At 39.9% G+C, this 19,449-nt stretch overlaps 1 long non-coding RNA gene and 1 pseudogene across 1 annotated transcript in view; one reads left to right on the forward strand and one right to left on the reverse strand.

Annotated features, from left to right (window-relative positions):
- The window catches only part of LOC134807489 (uncharacterized), a 476,245-nt gene that overhangs the window by 445,520 nt on the left and 11,276 nt on the right, over window positions 1–19,449 (reverse strand). Inside the window, exons 2-4 of the long non-coding RNA XR_010148081.1 lie at window positions 9,953–10,181; window positions 9,264–9,332; window positions 7,875–7,975 (exon numbers count right to left, since the gene is read on the reverse strand). This is a non-coding gene — a long non-coding RNA (uncharacterized LOC134807489). The remainder of the gene's footprint in view (window positions 1–7,874; window positions 7,976–9,263; window positions 9,333–9,952; window positions 10,182–19,449) is intronic.
- Window positions 12,906–17,360, forward strand: LOC743859 (homeobox protein VENTX-like; annotated as a pseudogene).

The following is a 19,449-nucleotide window of genomic DNA, read 5'->3' on the forward strand; positions in this document are numbered from 1 at the left end:
AAATCAAGTGTGGTGGTTAACACTGAGTGTCAACGTGATGGGATTGAAGGATACAAAGTATTGATCTTGGATGTGTTTCTAAGGTTGTTGCCAAAAGAGATTAATATTTGAGTCAGTGGGCTGGGGAAGGCAGATCCACCCTTAATCTGGTGGGCACAATCTAATCAGCTGCCAGTGAATATAAAGCAGGCAGAAAAACGTGAAAAAGAGAGCTGGGCCTAGCTCCCCAGCCTACATCTTTCTCCTGAGCTAGAACCTTCCTGTCCTTGAACACTGGACCCCAAGTTCTTCAGTTTTGAGACTTAGACTGGCTCTCCTTCCTCCTCAGCTTGCAGACAGCCTATTGTGGGACTTTGTAATCATGTAAGTCAATACATGTGTGTGTGTGTGTATATATATATATATATATATATATATATATATATATATACACTATTAGTTCTGTTTCTCTAAAAGAACCCTGACTAATAGCTTTTGGTACCAGGAGTGGTTCTAGAGGAAAAGAATATTAAGGATTGAGTTCTTTTGGGTTTGAGTTTCTAGAGTTGGTTGCTTAATATGATTAGACCCAAAATGCTAAGGACTCTACTTCTAATACTATGAAGAACACTGATACTCCTTTGCATGAACTGTTTAGAGAGTTACACAAAATAAATGCATTTGACACTCCTGATTCACTGCTCATGAGAGGCATAGAGTTTAGTGACTCTATACATAATACTTTTGACCATATGTGGAGAAACAAGGAACATAATGAAGCTGGTTGGTTGCTCCTAAGTTCACTGGAAAAAGTGATGAAAGAAAATGAAGAACTCAGGGATTCTGTCTCCTGGCTTCAGAAGCAGATACTGAGCCTCAAAACTGCTAAGATTGCCCTGATTAAGAGTTTTATCTCCTGTAGAGAAAGAGCTGAAATTGTGGAAAAACAGACAAAAGCTCTCTATCATGCGAGTTGCTGATCTGCAACAAAAGATGAATGCACAGCCTCACCAGGTGTCTACTGTTAAAATGAGGGCATTGATTGGAAAAGAATGGGACCCTGCAACTTGTAATGGGGATGTGTGGGAGGACCCTGATGAAGGTGGGGACACTGAGTTTGTAAACTTTGATGAACCTTTTCTGCCAGAAGGAACATCTTCCTCATCCCCAGTAGTGGCAACATCCCCTCCCTGACGCATGCTGCCATCAGCCTCTCCACATTTGTCTGAGGAGATAAACCCTGTGCTGCCTAAGGCAACAGTGATGACTCCCCTGAGGCAGTTGTCAGGCAAGATAATGTTGATTCTCCTCAGAATCCATCCCCAACACCCCTGTTTGTTTCTAGACCTATAACTAGACTAAAATCTCAGCGGGCCCCTAGAGGTACGGTTGAGTGTGTGACCCAAGAGGAGGTGGAGTACACTAAAAAAAACTGTTTGAGTTCTCTAATCTATATAAAGAGCAATCTGGAGAACAGCCATGGGAATGGATATTAAAGGTATGGGATAATGGTGGAAGACACAGAGTAGGATCAGGCTAAATTTATTGATTTGGGCCCACTAAGTAGGGATTCTGCATTTAATGTTGCAGCTTGGGAAGTTGAAAAGGGTTCTAATAGTTTATTTGCTTGGATAGCTGAAATGTGGATTAAATGATGGCCCAATGTGAGCAAGCTGGAAATGCCTGATCTCCCTTGGGTTAATGTAGAGGAAGGGATTCAAAGACTTAGGGAGATTGTGATGGTGGAGTGGATTAGTCGCTTTAAGCCTACTCATCCCAGCTTGGAGAATCTAGAAGATATAGCCTTGACCAATGTCTTGCAAAATAGATTTGTGAGGGCAGAACCTGCATCTTTGAAGAGCCCTGTAATTGCTCTTCTCTGTATGTCAGATCTAACGGTGGGAACCACAGTCACTCAACTACAACATTTAAATACAATGGGAGTAATTGGATCCCAAGATGGCAGGGACCAAGTGGCAGCATTCAACCATCAAAAGCAAGGTGGGTGTAGTTACAGTAATGAAAAGCAGAGGCAAAGCGACAATCAGAATAATCTGACTCGCATAGAGCTCTGGCATTGGCTAATTAATCAGAGTGTTCCTAGAAGTGAAATTGATAGGAAGCCTACAGCATTCCTACTTAAATTATACAAACAGAAAACTTCTAAGTGGAATGAGCAAAAGACTAATTTGCATTATAAAAACAGGGGATCACAGCCCCTCAATCAATTTCCAGACTTGAGCCAGTTTACAGACCCAGAATCCCTTGAATGAAGGGGAGGCCAGGTCCCCTCGAGGAAGGATTCCACTACATATGGACAATTTATGCAGTGAATCTTTCTCCCATTCTTCCCCAAGGAGACCTGTGGCCTTTTCCCAGGGTAACTGTGCAATGGAGAAAGGGAATTGATCAGACATTTTGGGGACTACTGGACACTGGCTCTGAGCTGGCATTGATTCCAGGGGACCCAAAATGTCGTTGCAGTCCTCCAGTTAAAGTAGAGGCTCATGGATGTCAGGTAATTAATGGAGTTTTAGCTCAGATCCAACTTACAGTGGGTCTGGTGGGTCCGGTGGGTCCAGTGGGTCCCTGGACTCATTCTTTGGTCATTTTCCCAGTGACAGAATGCATAATTGGCATAGACATACTTAGCAGCTGACAGATCCCCCACATTGGCTCCCTGACTGGTAGGGTGAGGGCTATTATGCCTTCAGTGGCCTTGCCAGCTGAAGGCAAATTGCTTCTGGTGGGTCTTATGGACAGGAATGGTGCGAAAGGCCAATTGGGAGCCACTAGAGCTGCCTCAATCTAGAAAACTAGTAAATCGAAAACAATATTGCATCCCTGGAGGGATTCCAGAGATTAGTGCCACTATCAAAGACTTGAAAGATGCAGGGGTGGTGTTTCCCACCACATCCCCATTCAACTCTCCTATTTGGCCTGTGCAGAAGACAGATGGATCTTGGAGAATGACAGTGGATTATCATAAGCTTAACAAAGTGATGACTCCAGTTGCAGCTGCTGTACCAGATGTGGTTTCACTCCTTGAGCAAATTAACACATCTTCTGGTACCTGGTATGCAGCCATTTACTTGGCAAATGCCTTTTTCTTTATTCCTGTCCATAAGGCCCACCAGAAGCAATTTGCCTTCAGCTGGCAAGGCCACTGAAGGCACTGCAATATACCTTTACTGTGCTACCTCAGGGGTATGTGAACTCTCTGGCTTTGCGTCATAATCTTATTCAGAGAGACCTTGATCACTTTTTACTTCTGCAAGATACCACACTGGTCAATTACATTGATGATATTATGCTGATTGGATCCAGTGAGCAAGAAGTAGCAATGCTTTAAACTTACTGGTGAGACGTTTGCTGGCCAGAGGATGGGAAATAAATCTAACTAAAATTCGGTATACTTCTATCAGTAAAATTTCTAGGGGTCCAGTGGTGTGGAGCCTATTAAGATATTCTTTCTAAGGTGAAGGATAAGTTGCTGCATTTGGCCCCTCCTACAACCAAGAAAGAGGCACAATGCCTAGTAGCCTATTTGGATTTTAGAGACAACACATTTCTCATTCAGGTGTGTTACTCTGGCCCATTTATCAAGTGACCTGAAAGGTTGCCAGTTTTGAGTGGGGTGCAGAATAGGAGAAAGCTCTGCAACAGGTTCAGGCTGCTGTGCAAGCTTCTCTGCCACTTGGGCCATGTGACTCAGCAGATCCAATGCTGCTTCTGGTGTCAGTGGCAGAAAGAGATGCTGTTTGGAGCCTTTGGAGGCTGTCATAGGTGAATCACAGCAGAGGCCCCTAGGATTTTGGGGAAAGGCCCTGTCATCTTCTGCAGATAACTACTCTCCTTTTCAGAGATAGCTCTTAGCCTGTTACTGGGCTTTTGTGGAAACTGAACATTTGATTATGGGTCATCAAATCACCATGCGACCCAAACTTCCTATTATGAACTGGGTGCTTTCTGACCCATCTAGCCATGAATGACCCATGCACAACAGCATTCCATCATTAAATGGAAGTGATATATATGTGATGGGGCTTGAGCAGGTCCTGAAGGCACAAAAAGTTACCTGAGGAAGTGGTTCTAACACCCATAGTATCCAGTCCTGCCACCCTGCCTTCTCTCCCTCAGCCTGCACTGAAGGCCTCATGGGGATTTCTCTATGATCATGGGGAGCTGACAGAAGAAAAGAAGACTAGGGCTTAGTTCACAGATGGTTCTGCACGATACGCAGGCACTATCCAAAAGTGGACAGCTGCAGCACTACAGCCCCATTCTATGACATCCCTGCAGGACAGTGGTGAAGGGAAATCTTTCCAGTGGGCAGAACTTCAAGCCATGCACCTGGGTGTACACTTTGCATGGAAGGAGAAATGGCCAGATATGTGATTATATACTGATTCATGGGCTATAGCCAATGGTTTGGCTGAATGGTCAGAGATCTGGAAGAAGCATGATTGTAAAATTGGTGAGAAAGAAATTTGGGGAAGAGGTATGTGGATGGACCTCTCTGAGTAGTTGAAAACTGTGAAGTTATTTGTATCCCATGTGAGTGCTCACCAAGAGGTGATCTCAGCGGAGGAGCAGTTTAATAATCAACTGGATAGGATGACCAGTTCTGTGGACACCACTCAGTCTCTTTCCCCAGCCACGCCTGTCATTGCCCAATGGGCCGATGAACAAAGTGGCCATGGTAGCAGGGATAGAAGTTACACAGTAGCTCTGCAACATGGACTTCCACTCACCAAGGCTGACCTGGCTATGACCACTGCTGAGTGACCAATTTGCCAGCAGCACAGACCAACACTGAGTCCTCGATATGGCACCATTCCTCAGGGTGATCAGCCAGCTACCTGGTGGCATGTTGATTATATTGGACCTCTTCCATCATGAAAAGGGCAGAGGTTTGTACTCACTGGAATAGACACTTACTCCAGATATGAGTTTGCCTATCCTGCATGCAGTGCTTCTGCCAAGACTACCATCCGTGGACTCACAGAATGCCTTATCTATAGTATTCCACACAGCATAGAAATTCTGACCAAGGCACTCACTTTATGGCTAAAGAAGTGCAGCATTGGGCTCATCCTCATGGTATTCACTGGTTTTACCATGTTCCCCACCATCAGGAAGCAGCTGGATTGACAGAACAGTGAAATGGCCTTTTGAAGTCACAATTACAACTCCAACTAGGTGACAATACTTTGCAGGTTTAGACAAAGTTCTCCAGAAGGCTGTGTATGCTCTGAATCAGCGTCCAGTATATGGTACTGTTTCTCCCATAGCCAGGATTTACAGGTCCAGTAATCAAGGGGTGGAAGTGGAAGTGGCACCACTCACTATCACCCCTAGTGATCCACTAGCAAAATTTTTACTTCCTGTTCCTGTGACATTACATTCTGCTGGCGTAGAGGTCTTAGTTCCAGAGTGAGGAATGCTGCCACCAGGAGACACAACAATTACTCCATAAAACTGGAAGTTAAGATTGCCACCTGGACACTTTGGGCTCCTCCTACCTTTAAGTCAACAGGCTAAGAAGTGAGTTACAGTGTTGGCTGGGGTGACTGACCCCCGACTATCAAGATGAAATCAGTCTACTACTCCACAATGGAGGTAAGGAAGAGTATGCATGGAATACAAAGATCCATTAGGGTGTCTCTTAGTATTACCATGCCCTGTGATTAAGGTCAATGGGAAACTACAACAGCCCAATCCAGGCAGGACTACAAATGGCCCAGGCTCTTCAGGAATGAAGGTTTGGGTTACTCCACCAGGAAAAAAACCACAACCTGCTGAGGTGCTTGCTGAAGGCAAAGGGCATACAGAATGGGTAGTTGAAGAAGGTAGTCATCAATACCAGTTACAACCATGTGACCAGCTGCAGAAACAAGGACTGTAATTGTCATGAGTATTTCCTCCTTCTTTTGTTAAAGATATATTTGTGCATGTATACACTTGTACTAAGATATTCATTTTATTTCCTTTTCCTTTATCATGTGACATAAGATTTATTGACTTCATATCAGCATTTAAGTATTTTTAACTTTATGTAATAGTATTTGGGTTGGGGATTGGTGCGTTTCAGGTTGTACGAAGGATAGGTATTATGTTAGGTATAATTATGACTTTATTATTGTCTTTATTTGAAGATTATTTATGACCTCAGGAGATATGTATTTGTTCAAATTCACAAGAGATGGACTTGTGATGATTAATACTGAGTACCAACTTGATTGGATTGAAGGATACAAAGTGTTGATCCTGGGTGTGTCTGTGAGGGTGTTGCCAGAAGGTATTAACATTTGATTCAGTGGGCTGGGGAAGGCAGATCCACCCTTAATCTGGTGAGCATGATCTAATCAGCTGGCAGCAAATATAAAACAGGCAGAAAAACGTGAAAAGGAGAGATGGGCTTAGCCTCTCCAGCCTACATCTTTCTCTCATGCTGGATGCTTCCTCCCCTCAAACATCAGACTCCAAGTTCCTCAGTTTTGGGACTGGAACTGGCTCTCTCTGCTCCTCAGCTTGCAGACAGCCTATTGTGGGACCTTGTGATCATGTAAGTTAATACTTAATAAACTCCTCTATATATATGTATGTAAGATATATACGATAACTAATAGGATATATATACATATATACATATATATCCTATTAGTTCTATCCAAGAGAACCCTAATACAACGATACTTTCAAACTGAACCGCACAATTAATCAGTAGATCTAATTGATGTTTGCAGAATACCTCATCCAACAACAGCAGCATATACATTTTTCTCAAGCTTATATGGAATATTAACCGAGATAAATACACTTGAACAAATGTAAAAAATAGAAATAAAAAGTATGTACCAGACCACACTAGAATTAAACTAGAAATTATAGGTGACTGGAAATAGCTGAAAAATTTAGAAATATTTGGAGATTAAACAATGTATTTCTAAATACAACATAATGCAAAGAAGATAGTGCCAGAGATATTAAAAAATATTTTGAAATAATATGAAAATGAAAATAAAACAACATTTGTGGGATGCCACAGAAACAGTGCTTAGAGGCAAATTAATAGCACTGAAAACATACAAAGGTCTAAGATAAATGACCCAAGTTTCCATCTTATGAAACGAAAGAAAGAAGACCTGTTTAAACAGAAGGGAAAAAGTAATAATTAGAGCAGAAATCAATGAAATAAAAAAATAAGAAATCAAGAGAGAAAATTAACAAATTGAACAGCTGGTTCTTTGAAAAGATCAATAAAATAGATAAACCTTTAGCCAGGTTAACTAAGAAAAAATAAATTGGATAAAAATTTCTAATACCAAAAATGAAGAAGGAATCATCGCTACTGATATTACAGACATTAAAATAGTAATAAATAATATTATGAACAACTTTAAGCTGTTCAAATGTTGCAGCCATGTTTATAAATACTCACCTTGGCCAAGATTGATTGGTCTGGTATAAGCCAATACATAGAAAATATTTATTGAGCATTTATTGTATAATAATTTACCCTAGCTTCTGAGGATCCAACAGCAAGCAAAACACAAAAAAGTTCTATCCTACACTAAGCTTACATTTACTTATTGCCTAAGTAAATAATTTTAGAGGTAATGAGAATTCAGAATTTTTTTCCTTGCTTCTGCCTGTGATTCTTAATTCTGTGATTTAATCTTAAAAACAAAAAATACTAAATCAGTGAAATCATAGTTTTTGTTCAAAGATTTTTGACTTTCCATCACACTCCGAATACAAGTCCTTGCTGTTAAAGTGTCCCTATTTGCTGTAACCCTGCCTCCCCATATTTCCATGACTCTACTTTTGCCACCTTTCTACTTACTTACTCTGCTTTTGAGTTTCATGGATAGTCTTGTTGTTTAGTTTACCTGAAATACTCTTCAGTGAAATAGCTGCATGGCTCGTTTCCTCCCTCCTGTTACGTCTCTGCTCAAATACATCTTTATTGTTGAAATCTTTCATGACCACCCTGTACAAAATAACAGTCTTTCATTATTGTTCTTATCCTGCTTTAATTATCTTCATAGAAGTGGTCCCCAATGGATATAATATATAAACTATACTTTATCATCTATCTACACTCACACATGCCACTAGGAGATAAGCTGCATGAGAGCGAAATGTTTGTTCAGTTCATCGCCTCACCAACATTTGGAACAATGTCTGATACATAGAAGGTACTCAGTAGCAATTTATTAAATGAATAGATTCCCAATTTAAAAATATGTATATATTTTTCTATATTTGAAATTTTCAAACATACAATCATAAGAAACAATCTGGAGAATTATAAAACATTCATATTTCAATTTCAATATTCTTTCAGCTTTTCTATGCTACTAAAAGATGACAAGTACTTCTAGCATCTTTACATACAGATATTAAGGGGAGAAATGAATGGTTCTGAAGTACAAAGTGAGGAAAATAGATATATTGGGATTCAGGGGTAAGGAGTATCTGGAGAAACAGAAAAACATAGACAGGTAATCACAGTCTTAGAGACAGTCTAGAACTGAGCAAAGTGTCTGGAGGATGGAGGGTGCAAAGGCAGGTGGACAACAAAAAATGCGAAAAAGAAAGTGGCCAAATACATTTTACATTATACTTCAATGTAAAACTTCTCCACTGGTTGAGAACTTCAATGAAATATTCAACGAACAGTGACTATAAGAAAACTCAAGAAAAGGGGGTCTATTTCACATCTGAGTTTCAAAACATAGAAAGAAGTTAGTGAACAGAGGCATGATTGAGACTGGTTGCTGAGGACCAATTGTGTTCTCACCAAATTTATATGTTGAGATCCTAACCCACAATGTAACAGTATGAGGAGGTAAGGCCTTGGGGAGGCGATTAGTTTGTGACGGTGGAGCCCTCATGAATGGGATTTGTGCCCTTTTTATAAAAAAGACCCCAGAGAATTCTTTCTCCTTTTCTACCATGTGAGGACACAGCCAGAAGATGGCTATCTATGAACCAGAAAGTGGGCCCTCACCAGATACCAAATCTTCCAGTGCCTTGATTGATCTTACACTTGCCAGTCTCCAGAGTTGCGAGAAAAAAGTTTGTTGTTTCTGTTACCCAGTGTATGGTATTTTCATTATAGCAGCCTGAACTAAGACACTGGGAATCATTGAAAGCAGAAACTTCAGACAGGACACTGGGTTTCAAAATATGGATCACTGTTATCAGTTCTGATTTGATGAGAAAAGGAGAACTATGAGAAACAAAATGGATATATTATAAAGTTTAAACCTTACATGATCTTGGGTGCTGGTTAGGCCTTCTATGTAAGTCTTCTTCCCCTATGTCAGATGATGGTCCTGAAGCTAGAAAGGAAAAATAGAAATAAAGTGAGAGGGAAGAAAGACAAAGTAGAGTATTTGAGAATGAGCTGAAACCCATGAGGATAAACTGAAATTTGTCCATCACATAAAGCTATATTAGTCTCTCATTGTCTCCAGCCTACAATTTTGTTTGTATGGGGGGCCTGCAGTATAGCTGAGGTATTTCTCTACAGAGTTTCATGTAAGTGTGGTCTAGGATCCAGGGAAACTGAAGAAAGAGATCAAATGGAAGCTGAAGGAGCTCTGGGTCTGGCTGCAGTCCCAAGGAGATCTGGCAGAATCTAAAGCTGTTGTGGGCTAGCTACTGCCTCTAGCCAATGACGTGAGCCAGTAGATCCACATTAAAATATGTGACTTGTAAGAGCATCTCACTCTAGTCTGATTTTCCAAGCATAAACAAGACTGCTGCTTAACTCCTTTCTTCCAAATCTTGTTAACGTATCTATTGTGGAAATCCGTAACTTAGAATCACGTAAGAAAGCAAATTGTGAAAATGTGGTTCCAAATTTGTGATTTTAACAAAATATAAATGCAGTCTGTAACTGATATGTATTGCTGTGTGAAAAGCACAGAGTAGTGTAAACAATAGTGTAAAACGACACCTTCATTTATGATTATCTTTCAAAGTTCTAGAGATTGGCCTTGGCTGGGTGGTTCTTGCTCCGGGTTTCTCATGTGGTTGCAGATAATGAGTAACATCATCCTAAGGAGTTCTCTCACATGTCTGATAGATAATGATGTCAGTCACCTGGATTCCATTTGCTGCTTTGGGCTGAAACACAACTCAGTTGCCAACATCACAGCATCATGGTTGGTTTCCAGGGCAAGCATCTGAAAGCCAAACAGAAGCTGTTTCACCTTTTATGACATAACATTTGGAGTCATGCATTGTTACCTCTGTCACATTAATAAATGTATTAGTCAGGGTTCAGTTAGAGAAACAGGACTAGTAAGGAATGTATACCTTGAAAGGAATTCACTTATTTTGGAGGCTGGTTAGGCAAGTTTCACAACCATAAGGTACGCCATCAGCAGCAACAACTTGGAACTCTTGGATATGACTGAAGCTGCTGTCTATAGGCACACATTTTTCAGAAAATCCCTGTTCTGCTCCTAATCTGGAGATCACCAAATTCCACAGAATGGTTGCTATATGAAAATGACAGTCACTGCTTCAGTCACATCCACTTTGAAATCTAAGTTCATGCTGACAGCCTTTAACCAGCTCATTGATACACTGATACTACTACTCCAAGTTAATGAGCCACTCAAGATGAGAATAGAAGGAAAAAGTCAGGGCTTACAAATGAGTTTAGTCGGCTTATCCTATAGATAAGAGCCTTGATGTGGTAGCTCTTAGGCTGCATCACACTGATTTGGAAGGCTTAGAAAATGCCATGCCCATTTGCAGATCACTAGATAAATAGCTTGATGAGAAAGTCTTGCAACACTGATAGAATCAGATATATTACCCATGTGTTTTTGTTTTTGTTTGGTTTTGCCTAAACATCTGTCTGTCACACATGATTTTCCTCTTCTGTGCTCTCACAATAATTTAAAAACAATATTTATAAAGATAAATCTAATTTAAAAATTAAATAGATTCAAAACATTTAAATTAAGCAAAAATGCTGATTCTATGTGGAACAAATTAAATGGAGTCTCAATTGCTATATTACTGATATCTTTAAACTTTCTTCTCTTGCTTATTTAACATAAACAAATAAGAAACTGATATATTTAAGCTCTCTTTCACTGCTGATCACCAGCTTTAGAGTCTATTCTCAGAACTTTAGATCACAAATGGTGAGATCCATGACTATGTATAAAAACAAGCTGGATGCAGTTTCAACCTTTGGCATTCTGAGAGTTTCTTCCAGAGAGTGCTTATCCCAGCAAAAGCTAGTGAAAATATACATCTAAATGCACAGTACCCTGTCATGTCTTTGACTTTACTGCTAAGACTTCAAAAACAACTTTTCAAACTTTTTTTTTCAGGGACTTCACTACTCATGAAAGAATCTTTCCTTTGTTAAAGAGAGATCCACTAATTTAGGAAATTAAGCCTAAGTTCAACTATTAATACTGCAAGTTCAACTATGCAGTATTATTAGTGACAACATAAGATGTTAAATCGCGTAGAATTCCACATTATAGTGTGAGTTTCAAGCCTCCATTGAATACTCAACTGACCAGGAAATAAGAGGAAATAGTTTATGTAAGAATTCATTGTAACATGAATGAGTTATTTCTGCTTTTAACTTACTGAAAATCTACTTGAAACACAAGGAATATATGTAAACTACTAACAGATTTATCAAGGGAGTCTATCATTGGCACAGTCTATTTTAAGGAAATTCAAGTTCACAAGGCATGAAAGACAAGTCTCACCGTTTCCTGCTAGTCAGACCACTTGCTACCATGAAAACATCATATTTTAAGAGTGACATATGTACACGTGAGTTGTTGGAAGTTTTCCTGGAATCATATGCTATGGAGAAAAAAAAAATCACGATTCTAGTGTGGTACAGTCCTTTAAAAATTCTTAGAGAATACATGACAACTTTTTCTTCAATATATGAAGATTAGTCACAGAAAAAGGGGAGAAGACACTGTGAAAGTAAATCTGTAGCAGAAAAGTAAATATTACAGAAAAGATAGTTTTGTTCACTATAAGAAATAGCATAGCATTTGGAGATACACCTAATGTTAAATGACGAGTTACTGGGTGCAGCACACCAACATGGCACATGTATACATATGTAACTAACCTGCACGTTGTGCACATGTACCCTAAAACTTATAGTAAAAAAAAAAAAAGAAATAGCATTTAGACCTGTCCAATCGTGGATAAATTTCCACAGGAGGTATTGAAGCTCGTTATTTTTCTTTCTACTTCCAGTTTTTATTAATAGGGACAAACATTCACCATTTCAGCAACTCTGCATCCATTAGCAAGTAATTTTATAATGTCATTTGGCTTAATAAGAAATGCATTCACAAAGGTCCTTTTAAAAAACAAGCTATTTGTAAATCAAGGCACATCTCTAGTTATTTTCTTATGATTGGAAATATTAAAGCTGGATATCAATTGCTAGTTAACAACTAGAGGGGATTTTTGTGCTTGATGGAATGTTGACCTATATGTTCCTAGGTATTCTTTTGTAATGATAAGATTGTTAATAGCTTAATAAAGACTGCCAAAATAGAATTCAAAAGAGTTTGGCTTTACTGTTGCTTTTTCCTCATTTGATCATGGAAAATTATTTAGCCTCTCTCTTTTTCACGCTTAGAGCATTATTGTGCTATAAGTCAGCAAGATAAAAGATGGCATAATGCATGAAATAGTTTATGATAGTCTAGTATGCATGAAATATCATACTCTCTGGAGTTCTCTGATGTGGTGGATTTCAGGCGGAATTTGAAGAATGAGTAAGATTTAATTTTGAAGACATTTCATTCTAAAAGGGGAGTAAAGACAAAGGCAGCTTACTATGATTTGGAAATACTTTTTAAAAATTTCCAATGGGCTATTCCAGGCAAATGGAAGGTAGGATGAACCTACCCTATATGGCATCAGTCAGTAAACTAGAATCAGTGGATCAACTCTGGCCTGTTTTGGTAAATAAAAGGTTATTGGATCCCAGACTTGCTACTTCTTTACATATGTTTATAGCTGCTTTTCTGAGACAAACTGGAGAGTTTAGTACTTGTGACTCTCTAGAGACTGAGTGGCCAGCAAAATTCTAAAATATTTGCTATCTACCCCTTTAAGGAAAAGTTTGCTGACTCCTGCTTTAAGGAATCTTGTGTGTCCTTAGAAAAGAAAAAGAGAAATACCTTGCCTGTGAGAAATTCCCAGAGGATTTTCTCTGCAGCAGCGATTCTTTGTTCTTTATTATTTTGGCAATAATTCATATGATAGATTTTAGAATATAAAAGACAATAATGGTTTAGTGGAAAAGCAGGAAGATCCCAGTATTTCACAGCAGCTAAATTTCTGTCTCAGCAACAAGAAGAAGGTTGATTTACAATTTATTTAAATGACAGTAATCATGATACTTGCAATATATGACATTTTGTGTAACTTCAAGTATTATTTCATCTTTAGTATTAAACAATAAACCTTGATATTGCTTAGGATTAGGAGAAGAGTTAACTACGTAAGTACTCATGCTATATACGTGGTAGAAGATATATTAGAAAGTCTTCATTCTTCTTCAGTACCTCATTTTTCCTTTATTCATCTACTCATTTATTTCCTCTTGCCCCAAAAGGCAATTCACTTCAAAAAGCTATATTACTGAAAAATATGATGGAAGACATAAGTCACATAAATTAGATAATTCAAAGATAAGGCTGTTTCTAGCTCACCACTAATTTTCCTTTGATTTGTGCTTTTTTCCTTTTTACATAGAAGTCTGCATGTGTTTTGCCATAAGTCAGCTTAACTTCACACCTGATGATTAGTTCCACGTGACTGGTGAAAAGTATTGCTATACATAAAACATACCTGGTTTCAGACCCTATCAGCCTGTAAGCACAATGATTATTTACTATATCAATGTGATTCTAAAATTGCTTTTTAAGACTTTTGTTATTTAGTGCTGACATAAAAATTTTTGAAGCAGTTGGGCTTTCATTGAAATTGTTTGAGAATCATGAGTAAATCTTTTCACAAAAATACTGAGAGCAAGTAGAGAAAACACTGGCTGTATTGCCTGGAGGTAAGAGTACAACACTATTTTTTTTTTTTTTCTCTCTCTCTCTCTCTCCGGTGCTTAGTTAAGAAGCTTTAAGGCTTTGCATGGTCCTTGGGTGGGACTTGGAATAAGTCAAACAGAAGCTTAATTCCTGCTTCTTTTTGACAATGATTTTCTCAAGCTCTGTACTTCAGTTTTCACATCTGCAAAATTAGGCTAAAAATTTCTCTCAAAAAGTTGCTATGTTTTAAGTTTAAGAAAACACATAGTAGGCACGCTGTCATATACACAAGCATTTTCTACATCAATGTTATAGACCCTATTTCTTACTGTTTAACAATATACTTAGATTAACATCTGTATATTTAATAAAACAAAATTTTAATTGAAGGGAAGAAAATTAGGCAAATTATTTACCATGACCAAATTTGTCCATAATTACAGTTTACTCATTTTGTAACTTACCCAAATATCATTCTTTTATGATATATAACACAAATTAGTAGATATCATTGTATTCTTTCTCTGATAATGTCTACTGCTGTAGAGAAAAGACTTCATTAAATATTGTCAAAATCCTGCTATTTTCACATAGTCCTTAATGCTTTTGAATCATGGGAAAGTGGTATTGATTATCATCTTACTTAGTGTCACATCTTCCAGAATTTTTATGGGAGTGGTGACAATTGCCACTGCCCACAAAGTGGCTATGAATGAAGATTAAACAGCTGCTTTGATTCTAGATTGTTATCACCCAAATTGAAATGTCATAACACATTGTATAGAGAAGGCAAGCAGCTTATTGAGGAGGAAATCTCCTAATATTGACATCCTACCTATTTATCTAAATCAATTCTAAAGACAAAAATATCAAATCAATGTTAATCAAATGGAATGCAAGCTGACCCTGAGTATAAGGGGGAGGAAATGTTACTCAAAACATGTGACCAGCTAGTTTTTATATCCTTTTACTTTTCTTCTTTTAAAAATATATAAAAATAAAATAACTATAAAATTACACATACATGATTGTCTGCTTCAATGATGTAGTTACCATCTGTTTTTAGGAAGAAAGTTTCTTCTCCAGAAGCTGTACTATTGATGTACATTGTACAGTTGGGAGAAGCAATTCAAAGAACTAAGGAGGGAGTAAACTTCCAATAAGTTCCTTTGCAAGATATTTCAGGGATGCTAACAATGAACCCAACTGAGGATCTGTGGTTCTTCCTTCTGGGATTTTTTTTTTTTTTTTTGGAAGTTGCTGGGTTTCTTTTAAATACTCTTAAACAAAAGGGAAGGGTGTATAATTGGAAACAATGGCTCTGAACCAGATCACAATATCTGGTCTCGTGTGTGTGTGTGTGTGTGTGTGTGTGTGTGTGTGTGTAGAGATAGAGACAGGATCTTGCTATGTTGCTCAAGCTAGTCTCGAACTCTGGGCCTCAAGCAATCCTCCCACCTCAGCCTCCCAAATTGCTGGAATTACAGGTGTGAGCTACCACACCTGGCCCTCAATCTGGACTTTAGCCAACTGAGTGATCAGTTACTTGTCGTAAGAGATCTCCATTCTAGTGTTTTTGAAGATGACAGAAACCACTCAATGTAAAGAAATTTAAAGGAAAATGCCATGTGTGGTTACTTCTGAAAATTCACACACTTTAGAGTTTTGTTATACGCAAGGTAGTAGAAATCATACTATAAAAGTGTCAAGTTTAAAGAGTTTGTATGTTCTATGTCAAAAATTGTTTTCTATCCCATCCTCCAAAACTGTATCTTGTAGACATAGATGTGAGAATTTAGTTTAGTAGATGTTCATCACTGTTATAAGTGACCCCAATTTACAGAATTTATCTTCTGTTTTCTGTTGTCACATCAACCAGTCTAATATAATTAGACACATGAAGTAAATGTATTTTGTAGGTTTAAAATATGCCATCTGCTTGACAGTTATACATATTGCAACCACCATTTAGTGCCAGCATTATAAAAAAATTATATATATTTTTTTTGGGGGGAAACAGAACTACTTTGTTGCCCAGGCTGGAGTGCAGTGGTGCAATCTCAGCTCACTGCAACCTCCACCTCCTGGGTTTAAACAGTTCTCGTGCCTCAGCCTCCCAATTAGCTGAGATTACAGGCACGCACCACCACGCCCGGCTAATTTTTGTATTTTTAGTAGAGACAGGGTTTCACCATGTCGGCCAGGCTGGTCTAGAACTCCTGACCTCAAGAAATCCACCCGCCTCAGCCTCACAAAGCGCTGGGATTACAGGGAGCCACCGCGCCAGGCCATAAATAAATATTATCACAAGAAATTAAAGTAATCTCACTTTTAATTGGCAAAAATTAAAAAAAAACTCAAATTACGTGGTCTTAAGGAAAAAGAGTTTAAGCTTTACAATATATTGACAACATAGTAACATTAAAAATTAAAAGCAAATATTATTTTATAGATTAAAAAAATCACCCAGGTAGATCCTGCGCCTGGCCAGCCCCACCCGGCCTTCCCTCCGGCCCACCTGACGGCCTTGCGTCTCTCCTCCTCCCCACCTTGTGGCCGGCAGCTCCCCTCCAGCTTTGGCTCCGTGGACTGGCTCTCCCAGAGCAGCTGCTCAGAGCCGACTCACACCTCCAGGCCTGCCAGGTCTCCCAGGGGAGCCTCCCTGGCCTGTGTCAGATATCCGGCACCCGGGAGCCCCCTCAGGCCGTCAGCATCAAGGAGTCTAGGTCCTCAAATCGGCCTGCGCCGGAGAGGACCGTGGTTGGGTTGAGTAAGGGGCCAAACCCCTGGCGGGCCCCCAGTGTCCGCACAGCCTTCACCACTGAGTAGTTCCGCGCCTTGGAGACCGTCTTCCGGTACCACCAGTACTTGGGCTCTCAAGAGCGGAAGAGGCTGGCCAGGGAGATGCAGCTCTGGGAGGTCCAGATAAAAACCTGGTTTCAAAATCCCCGGATGAAACACAAAGGGCAAATGCAGGACTCCCAGCTGAATAGTCCCTTCTCTGAGTCACTCCATGCGTCCCTGGCTTTCCATTCCCTGTCTTCTGGCCTTCCCAATGGCCTGCAGCTGCTGTGCTCTCGGGCACCCCTGCCCAGGCCCCAGGCTCTGATGCTGCCCCCTGGCTCCTTCTGGGGTCTCTGCCGAGTGGGACAAGAAGCCCTGGCCTCTGCATGGGCTTCCTGCTGTGGGCAGCCTCTGGCGTACCATCCCCCAAGCCCAGGAAGTGGCGTGCATCCGCTAGGACCAGCCCTATCTACGGGGCTCTGAGGCCTGTGTGCTCTGCTGGAGACAAGGGATGCATTTTGAGTAAGCGCCTCTGACTCCATGCCTCCCACACACGCGGCCTTGTGCAGATCGCACCTGGCACCTACCTGGAGGACTCAGCTGTTCTGTTTACATCGTGGGGGCACCTCTCACCCTGACCCACACAAAGGTTCTGGAGATTTCTGGAGAATGTATTTATTAAAGCTACCTCTTTACTGAAAGTTACCAAAAGGGTCGGTTTACGAAGTAAATGAAGGGTCAGTGAACAGAGTCAGACGCAGAAGTGGGTTTGTTATTGGTAGGGCTTTCAGCATATGATAAAAGGATAATTTGTTTTTTTTAAAGTGTTGGAAAAACTGGTTTTCCATTTGGAAAAAGTAAAGGTTGTAAGCTTTGTGTGTAAAAAAAAACCATGAAGGATTGGAAGGAAATACAGGTGTCGTGTTTATAACTTTGTGGTTCGAGTTCCTTTTAACAAGGACTCCGAAGCTGGAAAGCAGGAGGGACAAGGGTGAAAATTAAGGCGGGGTGCTGGGGCCCTGCAGTGCGCTCTAGGTCGTGCGTGAGCTGGGACTGTGCCCGCAGCCTGCTGGGGGCTGCTCTTCTCCAGCCAGGGAAAGCAGAAAGCAGGGCAGCTGGAACCTGCTGCTGTGCCTGGACCAAAGCCTCCAGCATGTGCTTACCTATCCCCCTCCTCGCAGCAGCCTCAGGACAAAACAGAATGACTCAAGGACAGCACTTCCTGCAGAAAGTCAGGAAGTGCCCATTATGGGAGGCATGGAAGGCCCCCCAGGGTAGTACTCTCCCTCATTGATGGACCATTCTTGGTGCAGACTCCTCACTGCACACACCGAAGCTGAGACAAGCGCGCATCCGTCCACGTCGCCCCAGGAGGTAGGCAGCGCGAGGCGCCCAGACAGACGGGTTCAGCCTGCAAGACTGCGAGGCGACTTGTGAAACCGACCCAAGCATTCCAACAGGAACAAAAGTGTGGTCCTGTGGCCACGTCCACAGCAAGTTCCACTTTCCCCTTGCTCATTTCTGCATTGTTGGAGGTGTTTACAACCAGCATGTGCTTTTATAACACAACCTCAGGTAAGAGTGGAAGAGCTGCCGTGCGTCCTGGAGAGTGATAATGTGATGGAAGCCTGGGCGAAGCCCTCGGAGAGCAGTGGCTGGACAGGGGCTCCTGGGTGCGGCTTGGACAGCACTGATTTGTGGGTGTGGAAGGGGCCACGTTGTCCATGATAAAAGTAAAAATGCGCTGCCAAAAAAAAAAAATCACCCAGCACTTTGGGATGCCCAGATGGGTGGATCACTTGAGGCAAGGAGTTCAATTCCAGCCTGGCCAACATGGTGAAACCCCGTCTCTACTGAAAATACAAAAATTAACCAGGCATGGTAGCCTGGGCCTGTAGTCCCAGCTACTCAGGAGCCTGAAGCACGAGAATCGCTTGAACCCGGGAGGTGGAGGTTGCAGTGAGCAGAGATGGCGCCACCGCACTCCAGCCTAGGTGACAGAGCAAGACTCTGTCAAAATTTAAATATATATATATATAACATATATATTTAAATATATATATATTTATATTACATATATATTTAAAAATATATATATATTTATATTACATATATATTTAAAAATATATATATTTATATTACATATATATTTAAATATATATTTATATTACATATATATTTAAATATATATATTTATATTACATATATATTTAAATATATATATTTATATTACATATATATATTTAAATATATATATTTAAATATATATTTATATTACATATATATTTAAAAATATATATATTTATATTACATATATATTTAAAAATATATATTTTTAATCACAGTTGGAAGAATGTACATCTAAGAAGTTGCCACAAGATTTTTGTATCTTAGTGGTAGACTGTGATAAAATATGTTTGACCAGTGAATTAATTCACAGAACACATTTAGGTTAAAAATAAAAACAGAAGAGTAAATTTTATAGCTTTTATTACAACTATGGCCAAAAAGTGAGCCATATAGAGGGAGCCTGTTGTCCCTGCAACAAGAAGGGAAGAACAGAATAGCTTTTGCTGTACACACTTGGATATTCCAAGAAACAAGATTCGAA

This window comes from Pan troglodytes, chromosome 10 (assembly GCF_028858775.2).
Source record: "Pan troglodytes isolate AG18354 chromosome 10, NHGRI_mPanTro3-v2.0_pri, whole genome shotgun sequence".
Lineage (NCBI taxonomy): Eukaryota > Metazoa > Chordata > Mammalia > Primates > Hominidae > Pan > Pan troglodytes.